Raw genomic sequence first — 15,421 nt, forward strand, 5'->3', positions numbered from 1 at the left:
TAACAGTCAGAAAAGTGCTTTACCCATTGAGGGCATTTCATTTATTACTATGCAACAACCTAGCTGAGGGCAAGGTTGTGGTTAATCCACTTGTAACTGACAAGCCTTGTTTGAATCAGAAAGTCGATCCAATTGAAAAAGAATTCCCTGATTTATAACCAGCTTGTGCAGTTACCAGAGCTGGGGCAAAGAAAGCTTTTGAGAATGATGTTGATAAGAAAAGTATTCCTTTAACTGACACATGTAAAGATCAGGCTTTTGATGAGGTGACACACTCCTTGTTTGGATCAATCAAAAGCTATTGATCACAGTGATCCTCTTTTAACTACTCATTCTCTTTATTCTAATCAGGGTGACAAACAAAAATCACTTGTCATCAAACTGGAGAATGATCCTGAAATATCATGTTTCTTTCAAAGGGCCATTAGAGAAACTGAAGGTACTGAAGTTCCTGTCTGTTATTTCATTACAAATGGAATTCTTATGAGAAAATGGAGACCTTCCAAGGTACCTGCTGGTGAGGAGGGGTCAGTGAACTATCAAATTGTAGTTCCAAAATCTTACAGACAGGAAATATTTAGTCTGGCCCATGAAACTCCTTTGGCTGGTCATTTAGGAATTAATAAGACTTATCACAAGATCTTGACTCACTTTTATTGGCCAAAAATCAAAAGTGATGTTTGTAAATACTGTAGATCTTGTCATACTTGTCAAATGGTAGGAAAACCCAGTCAGAAGATACCTAAGGCTCATCTGCAACCTATTCCTGCATTTGACGAACCATTTAGTAGAATTATGGTAGATTGTTTTGGTCCCTTACCTAAGGCCAAGTCAGGTAACTAATACTTGTTGACCATGTTGTGTGCATCAACAAGGTTTCCAGAGGCAATTCCTTTGAGGAATATTAAAGCTAAAACAATAGTAAAAGCTTTGATAAAATCTATACTCAATTTGGCCATCCCAAATCTGATCAATCTGGTCAAGGGTCAAATTTTATGTCTGGAATTGTCCAGCCAATTATGCTTCGAATTTGGCATCCAGCAATTCAAATCAAAAGTGAATTTATGGTTTGACAGAACTACAATGGAGAGAACTTTTGAGTCTAGTAATAGAGTTCTGTCACTCTTGCTCATTCTTCAAAGTTTTCTTCAGTTTAGGTTTTACGACCCTTACAAAGTTAAGTGTGTGATTTGTGTGATTTAGATTTGTAACGTAGCTTTAACAATTTACCAGTCGAATCGCAATGATGTCTGCAGTATGGCAGTTTAAGGTGATGTCTAGCACTGGGGCATCATGCCACAGACATGTAGCATGATGTCCCACACAATCACATTATCCTGACACCAGGCCAACCCACAACCTCCCGCATCCAGTGCGGATGCTCTAACCCTTAGGCCACTGGAGCAGTCTACAAAAATAAGAAGAAAATGAATGAGTTAAATTATAATGATAGTACTCCTGTGATCTAAATAATTTAAAGGAGTACCCGTATATTAGGAGAGATAGCCGGGTTAAACATGCAATTAATTTAGTTGTACCTGTCCCACCCCGGGGCCCCGAGTGGCCGAGTGGTCTAAAGCACTCTACATTACGGATCACTGCCATTTCACATATGTCTGCGTGGGTTTGAGTCTCGGATTCGGCTAATGTGGGTATGTGAGAAACTTGCCAGTAGCTTCTCGTGGGTCAGTGGTTCTTTCCGGGGTTTTCATGGGTTCTTCCTCCACCATTAATACTGGCTGCCATGTATAGCCTATATTATGCTGAAAAATGATGTTAAACCCCACAACAACAACAACATCCTGTCCCACCCCATGAAGATTTAAGTGAAGGAATACCATCAGACTCAACTGATTTTGGAGTGAAAAATCCTTGGAACTCCGAAATTATGAATGATCTGGACCAGAAACTTTTATATTTGCAACAACAAGAAAGAAATTAACTTAAACAGTTATTATTTGAATATGAACACTTATTTCCAGATGTTCCTACAAGAACAAACAAAATTTTCCATGATGTTGAAATTGTAAATTCCAAACCAGTGAAACAACACCCATACAGGATGAACCCTCTCAAACAGGAATACTTGAAAAAGAAATTCGGTATTTGCTGGAGAATGATTTCATAGAGCCCAGTAAAAGTGACTGGAGTTCACCACGTATACTTGTTCCAAAACCAGATAAAACTTTTTGCATGTGCACTGATTATAGGCAGGTGAACAGTGTGACAAAAGCAGATTCATTCCCATTACCAAGAACAGACAGCTGTATTGATAAGATTGGAAATACCAAGTACATCACCAAATTTGACTTTATCATTATAAAGTGATGCCATTTGGGATGAAAGGTTCGCAAAGTACTTTTCAGAGTCTAATGAATATGATCACCTCTGGTCTAGATAATTGTGATGCTTACATCAATGATGTCCTCATCTACGACACCTGGAAAGAACATTTAGCAACAATTCGGGGATTCTTTGACAGACTTATATGATACAAGTCGGACAATTAATTTATCCAAAAGCGAATTCTGCCGTGCTAGTGTAATATTTCTAGGACATGTCATGGGACATGGACAAGTTAAACCTATAGATGTTAAGATCAAGGCTATCTCTGAATTCCCTGTACCTGTTAGTAAAAAGCAACTGATGCGATTTTTAGGTATGGCTGGATACTACTGGAAATTTTGTTCCAACTTTTCCATAATTGCTGAACCCCTGACAAATTTATTAAGCAAGAAAAGTAAGTTTCTTTTGGACTGAAAAATGTCAGGTTTTTAATAATTAAAAGCCATACTTAAAAGTGCACCAGTTCTTACAACTCCAAATTTCAACCAAACATTTGAGCTATCTCTTGATACAAGTGATGTTGGGGTTATAGCAGTATTGATTCAAGAAGATGAAAATGGTGTTGATCATCCAGTGTGCTATTTTTCTAAGAAATTAAATAAGCCTCAAAGAAATTACTCAACAATCGAGAAGGAATATTTGGCTTTGATATTGACATTACAACATTTTGAAGTTTACATTAGTTCAGTTCTTTCTTTGATTAATGTATTAAGTGACCACAACCCCCTTACTTTCATCAGCAAGATGATGTGATGTGATGTGATTTGGATTTTTAACGTAGCTTTAACAATTTTTCAGTCATATCGCTACGATGTCTGCAATGTGGCAGTTTATAGTGATGTCTAGCACTGGGGCATCATGCCGCAGACATGTAGCATGATGTCCCACCCAGTCACATTATCCTGACACCGGGCCGACCAGTCCTAACACTAACCTCTTAATGCTGAGCGCCAAGCGAGGCAGCTGTTAGTACCGTTTTTGTAAGTCTTTGGTATGACTCGGCCGGGGATCGAACCCACGACCTCCCGCTCAGCAAGTTGAAAAATAAAAATCATAGACTATGAAGGTTGAGTTTGTTGTTATAGGAATATGACAATGACATCAGGCACATCAAGAGAAAAGATAATTTAATAGCAGATGCACTTTCCCATGTACAGAAATGTATTATTTCATGTACACTGTGTATAATTTATGAGTTCTTATGTTTTTCAACCTCATATATAATTAATCTATTATTTAAAAAAAAGCTTTATTATCAAAACCTTTCTTTTCTTTTATGGAAGGAAGTGTCAGGTATGTTTGATTTAATTTATATTTGATTTAATTTAATTGTTTGTTTGGAAGTTTTAACTTTTTTTATGCCATTACATGTTATAGTAATGTAATTTTGTTTACTGGAATTTGACATTTTCCAGAAATGAATTTGACCTGTTTTTTCGAAAAACAACTAATAACAGAACTGTGTATTCTAAAGCTCACCTAGTTTCTGACATTGATTGCAAATCAAGTAAACAACTTTTTTATTATTCATTCATAATGTGGGATAGATAAGAGTGATATTGAGGCTGAATGCGAGTACATGATGTTAAGCATTTGAAGCTTGAAAGTGATCACATTACCCTCATGCAACTCACTAAGACTGTATAATCGTTTTCTTGAAATGAACCAGCCAGTTGGGCTTTTACCTTTGACAGTGAAAAGAGTTTTTTGGATTCTAAGAGATTAATTCTTTTCCCTAGGAATATTAAGTGCTCATATAGAATTCTTGGACAAAGACATTTATTGAAATTTTATTCGGAATTCAAACACCATATTATTTTCTGTGGTTCAAAATAGAACAGCTGACACTTCAGTGCTATACAGGCTACAGTGTACATCATCGCCTTCCATTTTGGATTTCATCAGGACTCAAACTCTATTAGAAACATTTCATTACTAAGACTAATAATTTATAATGCTTGGATTATTTTTGGATTTGATTCTTAAAACTGTAAATTCTTTTCCTCATTATTATCTTGTTTTTCTAGGGAAATACATTATTTGTTAAATTTTACAAAGCAAGTTGTCTTCATTCTTTTCTTGCTACTGTTTAATAGAGCCTAAACACATAACATTCAATTTTATGAAAATCATCTCCTGGCATATTTTAGGGGTTCTTGAGAAAAAAATATAAATATAATTAAATCCCAAAAAGTCAATATTACTCCTTGAATTGCTAATGTCAAAATAACTTGAGCATAGCTACTGTTCAAGTGATTATGGGACTACTCAGCCCAGAGCCGAGTCAGCTCACTAACGTTAATGGCCCATAATGAATCAAGACTACCAAAATCTGCCTCTTTACATGCTCTGCCCATTATTTACTCCTAGGTTTATATAATATAACAGTAATGTGGATGTAATGTCCTTTGAAAGTGATCATGTAATATTTTCTAAAATCTTTGAATGTTTCTTTATGTTTACTGCATCTGTCTAAAATAGTTAATATCCAGTCAAAGTGCACGCCATACCAGTCATGTTGACAAACGGTATCGACTAATTCATTAATAAGTGTAATTTCTAAACATACCTTTAAATGGTGAACAACAACTAATATTTAATTTAATCTGAGTAAGTGCACCTACAAGACCATGCTGTTAAGGATTCCATAGTGCAGTAACAGAGAATAAGCAATAAAGAGCACACAGCAATATGATGAAATTATAAGAATATGTTAATTAAATTCTCCTTCTAATCTTAAAACAAATTACTGAATAACCAGGAGAATTTTTCGCAGAGACATTGTGTTTTTAACATTTCTAAGAAAACAATAATACATGCGGATTGCCAACATTTGAAAATTCCAGGATCTTTCCCTGCCAAAGTTGAAAGAAGAAGGATATTTATTGCCTTACTTATTATGTCATTATTTCTACTTTATAAATCTTTAACCTGGTGACAATCCTATCAAAACTAGCATCTGCCTTTAAAAAAAAAATTAATAATTGAACATATTCAACAAAATTTTTCCATAAACAATTGATTTCCTGAAAATAGTCATTCAACTGATATAATAAAGACAATGGCTGAATTTCAATTTTGTAGTCCTTACAATAAATAGCAAACAATGTCAGCTTATTTATAAGTTAAATCACTGATTTGAAACGGACCGGCTTTGTTATCGGCTGACTTTGACAGTCATAATTTCTAAATTAAACTGTACTGAGCAAATCTGTAAAGGTCCAACTTTGTTATGGGCTGACTCTCAAATGGGTCTAGTTCTACAATGCAAGACATCAATCCTGATCTTTATATTCTTGGGAGACCTCATAAACAAAAATATCTGGGGAGATGTCTTACATGGTAGGACTTGAATAGGCCAAGAGCTCCAGACATCCGTTTGAGCTATTGTTAATTATCATAAAATGTTGGAATAACAATGTAACTAAGGGGTGCTTCAGTCGAGCTGAGCACCACCATCTTGCTGTTTTTTACCAGAGAGGGTACCCCTCTTTATGGAGCTCCCATTCTTTTAACTCTGAATAATTTCACAAATAGTGTTTTATTTTATGTCATATCCTGTGCAAAGGAAATCATTTGGCTTGACTTTTTAAACTACTTGTTATTGTTAAGAAATTGATATGGCCCAGAGAAAATTTTCCTCAAAAATCCACAAAATGTGTGGATCAGGGAGGGTTTCACGCAGAAGAGGTTTCATTTATCAAAATATGGAATGTGTCAAGAACATTTTGGTACTTACCTTCATTTCGTGGGAATAGAGCTGTATTATAACATACCCTGTCTCATCTTTAACCAGAAACGCGTGTCAGTTTTCTCCCTTGATCAGCTGGTAGAGGTAGCAACCATGAAGTCTGATGTTGTATCAATAAGTATAACGAAATCTGTGACAACATGAAATCACCTTATCTGTACAATAAATATACATACATTTACAGTACAGATAAGCTGATTTATTGTAAGGTATTTAACTGATAAAACACCCAGACTCCTTTGGTAGCAAATACTCACATTCGCCAAAATTTCCTTTGATATACCACATACATTTGTAAATTATGCCTCAAGAACAGTCTGGTTATATTCTCAAGTGATTGTTTCATGAATTAACCACACAAAAAAAACATTACTAGATTTAAATTCAATAGATACTCTGTACAAAAAAATGCTCACTTTTTGGAGATATTTTTTGCAGGCAATAAAATAAGCTGTTTGTACATGCTATGAGCATAAACCATGAAAAGGAGTATATTTTATTTGCTAATTTGCTATTTCTACTCTTCTGAACTTCTCAAAAATGCCATAATTATGAACCTGAGATGAAATTTTAAATCTGGCCTGTTACCCCTATAATTTATAGTATAAAATGTTCAGCTTTCATAAACTCAGCGGCTAGCGATGTTAAAACAATATAAATATATTTATAGAACATGCATTTTTGACTTTTTCATTTTAGAAAAAGCAAATAAAGTTATCTGAAGTATACTCCAACACTGTATATCATGGGCTCTATATTATCACAGGCAAACTGGATTTTCCGATTAATTATGGACACTTGCCGTCTAACGGTTGTTTACTATGTAAAACCGTAGCCAGTAAGGACGAAGTATCTTAAAGTACAATTTCCCCTAAACTATTAACATTTTTATAAGTTGACAATGAAAAAGAATGAACATCACTTTTTTGTAAAGTGCATGCATTGCCGTCGACCATCATATACAATACTCCAGTCAAACATGCTATACCTGCATTGGCTTTGAGAACAAAATATACTCAATCCGATGTTTGATGATCATAGGCCATATACCAATGGTGATATACATGTCTTTACAAGGATAAGCTTGGAGGTGGACCAAAATTGACAATGTTGCTTATGATTATACTTATCGTACATAAATAAGAATACAATAACACTTAAACTTGATTGAAATCAATATGTCAACAAAAATTAGAAAAAGAAAATTATAAATAATAGTTTTCTTGATATATTTATATTTCTTTGCAAAATGCATTTAAAATTCATATAATGTTAAATAATATTTGTTTTAAATTTGTAATGTTGTTATTCATGGATTTCCACTCTAATTACATTTGTAGGTTCGATTCGATCATTGGATCCTTTCATTTTTTTGTTAAAATATTCTGCCAGCGCAAGTGTAGACATTCCTTCTTATAGGTAAGTTGCAATTTATGTTTATTATAATACGTGTGTGCTACCATACCTAAGTTAGGTAAATACCACGATAATATAGAGTTGTTCCCCCATATTACGTTAATCTGGGGCAGCCACCATAAGCTGTTTTATTTACATTTATGCACTTTGATTTACACAGATTTTGTGTAGGAACAGAAAGAGGGAAGTCAAAGAAACTTTACAAATTATAAGTAAGCAGCAAAAGCAAAACAGTTTTGATATGTACCACCAAGAATATTAAGTACCACAATAAAACAGTGTTCCAGGCTATAGTCCTAAAATCTAAAGTATCAGGGTTGACGCCCTACGTTGCAGCACATGGGTTCATTACAAAGAAAATTAGGGGTATCCATCAGTGAATCAAGAGATCGGAGGTCTAACCTGTAACAATATATATATATATATATATATATATATATATATATATATATATATATATATATACCACTATGCTGGCAAATTCTGTGCATCGGGTAATTCTGTGAAATGATACATCATTTCTGTAAACATTGAATCATGTGTTCTTTTGGGTCAAAAATCCATTTGGTATCAAGAAAGAATGATCATACTTTAATTAAGAAAAATTATATTTATAAAGTGTACAAAAATATCACACATTATTTAAAAGGTGGAAATATTTACCATTAGAAAATTCTGCATTTTAATCTAAATTTCCAATTTTGCAAGTTGTCCCACCAATACAAAATTGACTGCTACTGCTCCGGTGGCCTAATGGTTAGAGCACCCACCTTGGGTGCACGGGGTCGTGGGCTCGATCCATGGCCAAGTCATACCAAAGACTTCCAAAAATGGTACTAACTAAGAAGTTAGTGTTAGCACTGGTCTGCCTGATGTCAGGATAATGTAACTGGGACATCATGCTATATGTCTGCCACATGATGCCCCGGTGTTAGACATCACTATAAACTGTTGCACTGTGGACATAGTGATATGACTGAAAAATTGTTAAAGCTACGTTAAAAATCCAAAACACAGACATACTCAAGAAATTACCGACATATAGTCTTTTTATAAATTCTTTAGTAATTATACCCCATAAACAAGACTTTGTAATCACATTACATCCTATTCATTGTTGTTTCTCTTCCACATAATTGCTCATTTTTTTTATAAAATGTTGAACTTAACTAATTTTTTTACAAGATCGGTTTAGTTTGGTTAATATATTTTGCCATTTATTGGCATTGCTGCGTTGAATTTTGTAAAACTTGCTGACATAATTACTCGACTGAACTACTAACAGAAACAGTTCAAAGTAATGCACTGAGTTTCTATAGCCCGATGGATAAACATTACATCTTTTCAAAGCTGTGCGTATAATAGGCCAACATATCGCGAGTCTTGAAAATACGGGGGTGGAATCCCATGCCTCCAAAATTAATATTATTTTGAATTGTTACAGGTTAGACCTTCCATCCTTTGATTCATTGACGGATACTCGTAATTTTTTTTTTTTTTTTTTTAAACGAATCCCTGTGGTTGCAGGACTACCCGAAGATTAACGATACCAGCCTCGAAAATATATAATACCTAACGAGAGATTATTTGCTTGCACTCACAAATATTTTCCACTGCCTCCGAAACAGATCTTCTTGCCAACAAAATAATTGCACAGAAAAACAGACTGGCCACAAGCAAAGCATCAAGTCGGAATGGTTCAATCATTTTCAAACAACAAACTATTTACAATTTCAGCCATCTGGCTATTTTCAAAACTACGCTATGAGTCGCGCCCCTTTCCGCTTGTTTAAATAACGTGCCAAACGAGCAGACGCCCGGAAATAATAAACTCGACGAGTTATATGAATGAAGAAGAATAGAAATGAAACAAATCGCTCTTTCTTCACATTATATTAATAAAAACATTTTGCTGAAAGAGTTATGGATGAACAAAAATATTGTAATTAACATATACCAAGATATAACGTGTTTCTATGAAAGAACTGTAAAATATATCTCATCTTTCAACAGAGATGACACCACCATTTTTTTTACGTTGTCTCTTTATTTTAATTATTAGAAGGTCCACAAGATTATCAAAACAAAGACGTATGATACTCTGTTGAATTCAATCTTAAATTTTACATGGCCCCAATTTAATTTTCTTATATTCACACACACACACACACACACACACACACACACGTGTGTGTGTGTGTGTGTGTGTGTGTGTGTGATCATTTTTGATCATTAATCATTGTACCTTTTATTATTTAACGTTTTTCTTGTGTGTGTGTGTGTGTGTGTGTGTGTGTTATTTAGCACTAATAGTATATAGTACACTGTACATGATAAACACAGATTCTAAATAAATCAAACAGTAGTATTATGACCAATATGAATAGACAAAAAAAAAAATGTACTGCATGAGCCCTAATTTCACAAGCTTTGTCAGTGTTACCAGTTTTACTGTTTGTCAATAATAATATACAAAAATAATTATATCTTGCAAATAAATGAGCGGCTCTAAAAAATATTGTACTTACTTCATTATATATAACAACACCGTTATCACGCGTACATTCGGAGTTTTGTTTCACTGAATGCATATTTGAACTGCTCAACGCAAATGAGAAATAATGAGAAATATCATATTTTCAGCAAATGTTAATGTCACATTTAAATCCTGGACGAAACTTAATATTTCATACCGTCTGAATCAGCCCATGATTCGGGCTGAATAAACCTGGCCCGAATGAGTTACGATCCGAATCAGCCTGCTACCGGACCCTTTTTTTTTCAATAATATAAACGAGAACTTTCAATATTGTTCTGATATATTATTACTATAATTCATTGTTCCTGCAAGTCATAAGTAAATAGTTAAATGTTCTTGTATTAAATTATTATTACTTTTTTTTCTTTCTTTTAGGGTCACCAAACAGATGCCCCCCTCCCCCCATTTGTCAAAAAAAAAGAGAAAAAGTGTTTTATGTGTATGTGTGTCCCCTATAGGTATGTTGTTTGTTTCTTTTTATAAAAAGAATTTTGATCAAAAATTTATTTCATTAAATTTTTGATGGGGTATTTGTGATTTCCTTTTGTTATCTATAGGGTTGTTCATCCGAGTCAAGTTTCCTAGCTCGAATTCGCTCCCCTAGTTCATGATTGTGACCAAAGTCTGATGTTTGCTATATGTGTAATGCTATTATGTGGATGCAATATGTATACTATATCTATATAGTTTCCGTGTTGAGACAGCAGTATCGGTCAAATTTCCCCAGTTTTCCTTAGTACCAGTTCTTTATTTTATGGGTTAATTTACTTTATTAATAATTTTGAAATTGGCGACTGAGCGGTGTACTCTTGACAAAAAGAAAGCCTGAAGTTTTATGTGCGTGCTTGTATGTGCCTCTCCTCGCCTGATTAACTTCTTGAAGTGAGGCGGGCTGTAGTCGAGTGAGGGTCCTTACTTTATTTACCATTGTACTTCTCCCGACTCGAGTGTTGGCTCCCTCTTATTATTTATAATTGACCAAAATAAAATAGTTTAAGTTAACTGTACAGTACGGGAGCTGTATAGTTAAAAGAGAGAATTTAGAATGAAGTAGATCCTACTATTTAGACCTGTGCTGTGTTTGTTTTTGTGTTGTGCCTGTGCTAGTATTATATATGGGGTGTTTTTCTTTGGCTCTTTTATGGGCCTGTCCACTTCGAGTGGCGCCATGTGGACAGCCCCATGACGTCATTACCTCTTACTTTCCCCGTATAGATCCCCTGTCCCATCCCTCTTTTATTTTATTTTAAAGGTATTTTATAAAAATTTTATGTAATATTTGTATTTAACAATCAGGTTAGTTAACTGTTTAACGATACATTAAGTTTGTGTTTTTAGGGTTGCCACCTCCCAAGGAAACAGTAGTGGGACCGAGGTCTTAGCACGCGTTTGCGTTAACGATCGTAAGGAGCGTTTTACCAAGGCCCCTTTCCCACTCTTGCTCCTTGGTTGGTAGATTATCCCTTCTTACATTTAGATTGCTTTCTTAAGAGACATCAAAGGGATTTTTACTGACTTTAAATAGTCCTTTAATTTGGGATTTTGAATATTTTCTGTATTTATATACGATGGCATGTGGTAGTTATTTCTTAATTGTTATAACTTGTCCACAGGCCAGCATTGTTTTGGTAACATAATCAATTATCTTAATTATTGGGGGAGGGGAGGTTGTCGAAATTCCCGTCCAAATATAGAATATGGTTCCTTTGATATCTTTCTTTTTTTTTAATAAATTTTCCATAATTAGTTTTATTCGATCGCCGTTTCTTTTATCACATTGAGTAATTGCGTGGTATTTAGTAAAGTTTGATGTTTTGCACATTGGACATTTAATTATGTTTTGTATCATTCTCCTTGTCAGAGCAACCTCACCTGTCAGCCAGGCATTATGAAGATATTTGAAAATTATACTTTGTATTTTTACAGAGCCGATGTTGGCCCAGTGACCCCACACTCTGTCCCAGTTTACACTGATGTTTTCTTCCTCTACTTTATTTCTTTTATTTTTTGTTTCATTTTCTCTAATCCAGTCGTATGTCTTATTTGTGTCCTTTTCCCAAAGTTCCATTTTATCTCTAAATTTGCAAAGAAGTTCTTTTATATTTCTGAAATGTCTCGGTACTTCTAGTTTTTTTTTTTACATAAGTTATTATTCTTATAAATATCCTGCCTATTTCTTAAGGTGAAGCCGTACCAGTATATGTATAGTGCTTCCCATGGACTGCTTGGTATTGCTGGTAGTCTTTTAAACCTATTTATAATGCTTGTATATTTTACTAAAATTGGGCATGGCAAAGCCAACCAACCCCCTTGTTCTAGCCCTGTATATGGTAGATTTTTGGACGTAATGTGTCGTAAAATTCTATACATAATTTATAATTTCCTTATCTATCTTATCTAAATTTTTATTTTCCATATCTACGGAGTTAATTATGTAGTTCATGTTGGAATACATTTATGTATTAGCTACTTGTGCACGCTCCATTATGCATAATGGCGTTAGTGCCCAGATTTCGATATTCTCTTTAATTTTTTTGTTCATATTTTTGTAGTTTTCTTTTTCTTCGTTTTTTTCCAAAGAAAATTCCTAAGGCTTTGACATTTACCTTAATCAAATGCGGTGGTAAACTTGGGTGGTTTCCCCTCCAGTTCCCTATTTTCAGTATTTCCGTTTTGTCATGATTTATTGGTGACCCTGAGGCTTTCCCAAATAATTCGTATTCCTTTTGCAGGTGTTTGAAGGAATTTGGGTCTTTAATAAAGCTGGTACAGTCATCGGCATGTTGGAACATTTTAAAATCCTCTTTCAGGTTGGAGATTTTTATACCTTTGATATTTTTATTATTTCGTATTTTGATACTTAGTATTTCAATTGCTATTACTTATAATAGCATTGAAAGTGGGTAGCCTTGCCTCGCCGATCTTTGAATGTCAAATTTATCCTTAACAGCGCCATTTACCTTACTCTAGCTGTTATTTTAGTATACAGGATTTTAGTCCAATTTTGGAAATTAATTCCAAAGCCAAATTTTTCTAATACCTTCTGGGTATAGTTATTTTACAATCTGTGGAATGCTTTCTCTAGGTCAAAAAGTACCATTGCACCTTTTTGACCTGTGTCATTTAGATAATCAGTAATTGTTCTTATGTTTAAAATATTGTTTTGCACATTTCGTCCCTTCCCCCTTCCCCCCCCCCCCCCGGCACGATTGGTTTACATTTATAATTTCATTCAGACATAATTTAACTCTATTTGCTAAAATCCTGCATAAAATTTTGTAATCTATATTTAGGAGGGAGATGGGCCTCAAATTTGTTAGGTTTTCCCTATCCCCTTTCCTTTTATATATAATTGTAATTAAACCTTCTCTCATTGTTTCTGTCATCATGTCATTTTCTAAACGGATATTATTATATACATTTTCCAGAATCGGCGCTAACTCGCTTTGGAATTTTTTATAGAATTCCGCCGTGAGTCCATCTCTTCCTGGGGATTTCCCTTTCGCTAGCTGATTAATTGTAGTTTATATTTCATTTGCTGATATGTAATCATCACATAAGTCTCTATGTTCTGATGATATCTTATCATATATAATATCTTTTAGATATTCATTTATAGTAAAGGGATCTATGTTTTGGGAAGTGTATAGATTTGTGTAGAACTTCTTAATATTTCCCAATATTTCGTCTTTCCCTGTTAATTCCTTTCCCTTTTCTTTTATTTTCTCAAACTGTTTTTCTCCCCTTCTTCTTAATTCTTTTGTCTAGTCCTTCGGGTTTTTTGTATATCATGTTGCACTTCCCTGCTCTTAGTTCAATTCCTTTGTGTTTCTCATTAGTAATTTTATTTAATTGGGTTTTGCAGTGACTTTTTTGTTTTTCTGATAATTTTCCCTTTAAAAGGTTTTTAATTTCTTGTTTTTCCATTTCTTGTATTTTTTTTCCTTTTACTGGAATGATATATTGCAATGATTTAAATTTATTTTTTAGGTTATCCCATTCCATGATTATACCTTTATTTTCTAAGTTTTTTAAATCCTCTATTTTCTTTTGTAATTATTGTTTAAAATCGTCTGTATTAAAACAAAAAATTGTTTAACTTCCATACTCCCTTCCCCAATTTCTTTTTATTTAGTATGAAATTTTAAAATCGTGTATTTCTGCATTTTTGTATAAGTTGTCTCCAAAACATGTTACATAAAATTTATCTAATCTACTGGCTTTCCCATTTTTATATTCATATGTCTATTAATCCTAAGTAAGTTGCTTTCCCTATATATATCTGTTAATTTATGTTTTTGAAAAAGTTCTTCCATTGTACGTTTCGCGGTTAAATCATTTGCTGTTAGGCCTCCTATTCTGTCGATATCATCCCCCACCCAATTAAAATCACCCCCTATTATACATGGTTCCATTGTATGGTCATTTAAGTATTTGTTTAAATTTTGAATAAATTCATGTTTTTTTAAATCTTGTTGCTGGAAAGTAAATGTTAATGATATGACTTTTTTCCAACTTTATAGGAGTCACCCTACCTTTTAAGTCTTCGCCCTCATTCATCCTTTCCCATTTAAAACCCCTCCTATTTTTAATTATTGTTGCCATACACACCCTTATATCATCACTTTTACAATTATTAATGATTACTATTGCGTCTAACTTTTCTTCTAGTATTGCCTTATATTCATTTAAAAGTTTGTTATGCGTTTCCTGAATTAATATAATATCATATTCATTTAAAACTAGGAACTTATTTATTTTGTCCTTATCTAATCCATTTGTGTTTATTGATGCTAGTCGGAAGTTTTTTCCTCCATTTCTGTTTCCCTCAGGTGGCCGCATTCTTCCTTATTGTTTCGTTATTTTAAATAGTTTGCAATTTTAGTATTATTTATAGTTTATTTGTAAATAAATGGATTGTAATCAGTTTGAATTTTGAGTTTCTTGGGGCACCGGACCCCCATCAGTCTCATCTTTAGTGTTGGATTCGCTTTCTCTCTGTTCCTGTTGATTCAATTTTATAGCTCATGTTCGTGATTTCCGTGTCATTTCTTGTATCTCTCCATGCGTCTGTTCACTTTTTAGTGTTGTACTCTACTCCTTGGTCATTTCTGTTTGCGTTATACGTTATTCTTGTCATATTCCTATAGTCTTCTATCTCTACGTCTGATTTCTCTGTGGAGTCTTTGTCCTGGTTTCCGTCTTTTATTCGTATTAGCTTCTTTTTGTTACCCATTGCCACCAATTTCTTTTCTGTCGGCGTGGTGTCGCTTATGGGTGATGCTGACTCCGATAGAGATTTCCCATGCTTCCTCTTGCGTATTGGTGCAATAGGGGTAGATGTCAAGGGTTTCAGTCCTATGAGATCT

Source organism: Sinohyriopsis cumingii, chromosome 7 (genome assembly GCF_028554795.1).
Source record: "Sinohyriopsis cumingii isolate HCF-2022 chromosome 7, ASM2855479v2, whole genome shotgun sequence".
In the NCBI taxonomy this organism is placed as follows: Eukaryota; Metazoa; Mollusca; class Bivalvia; order Unionida; family Unionidae; genus Sinohyriopsis; species Sinohyriopsis cumingii.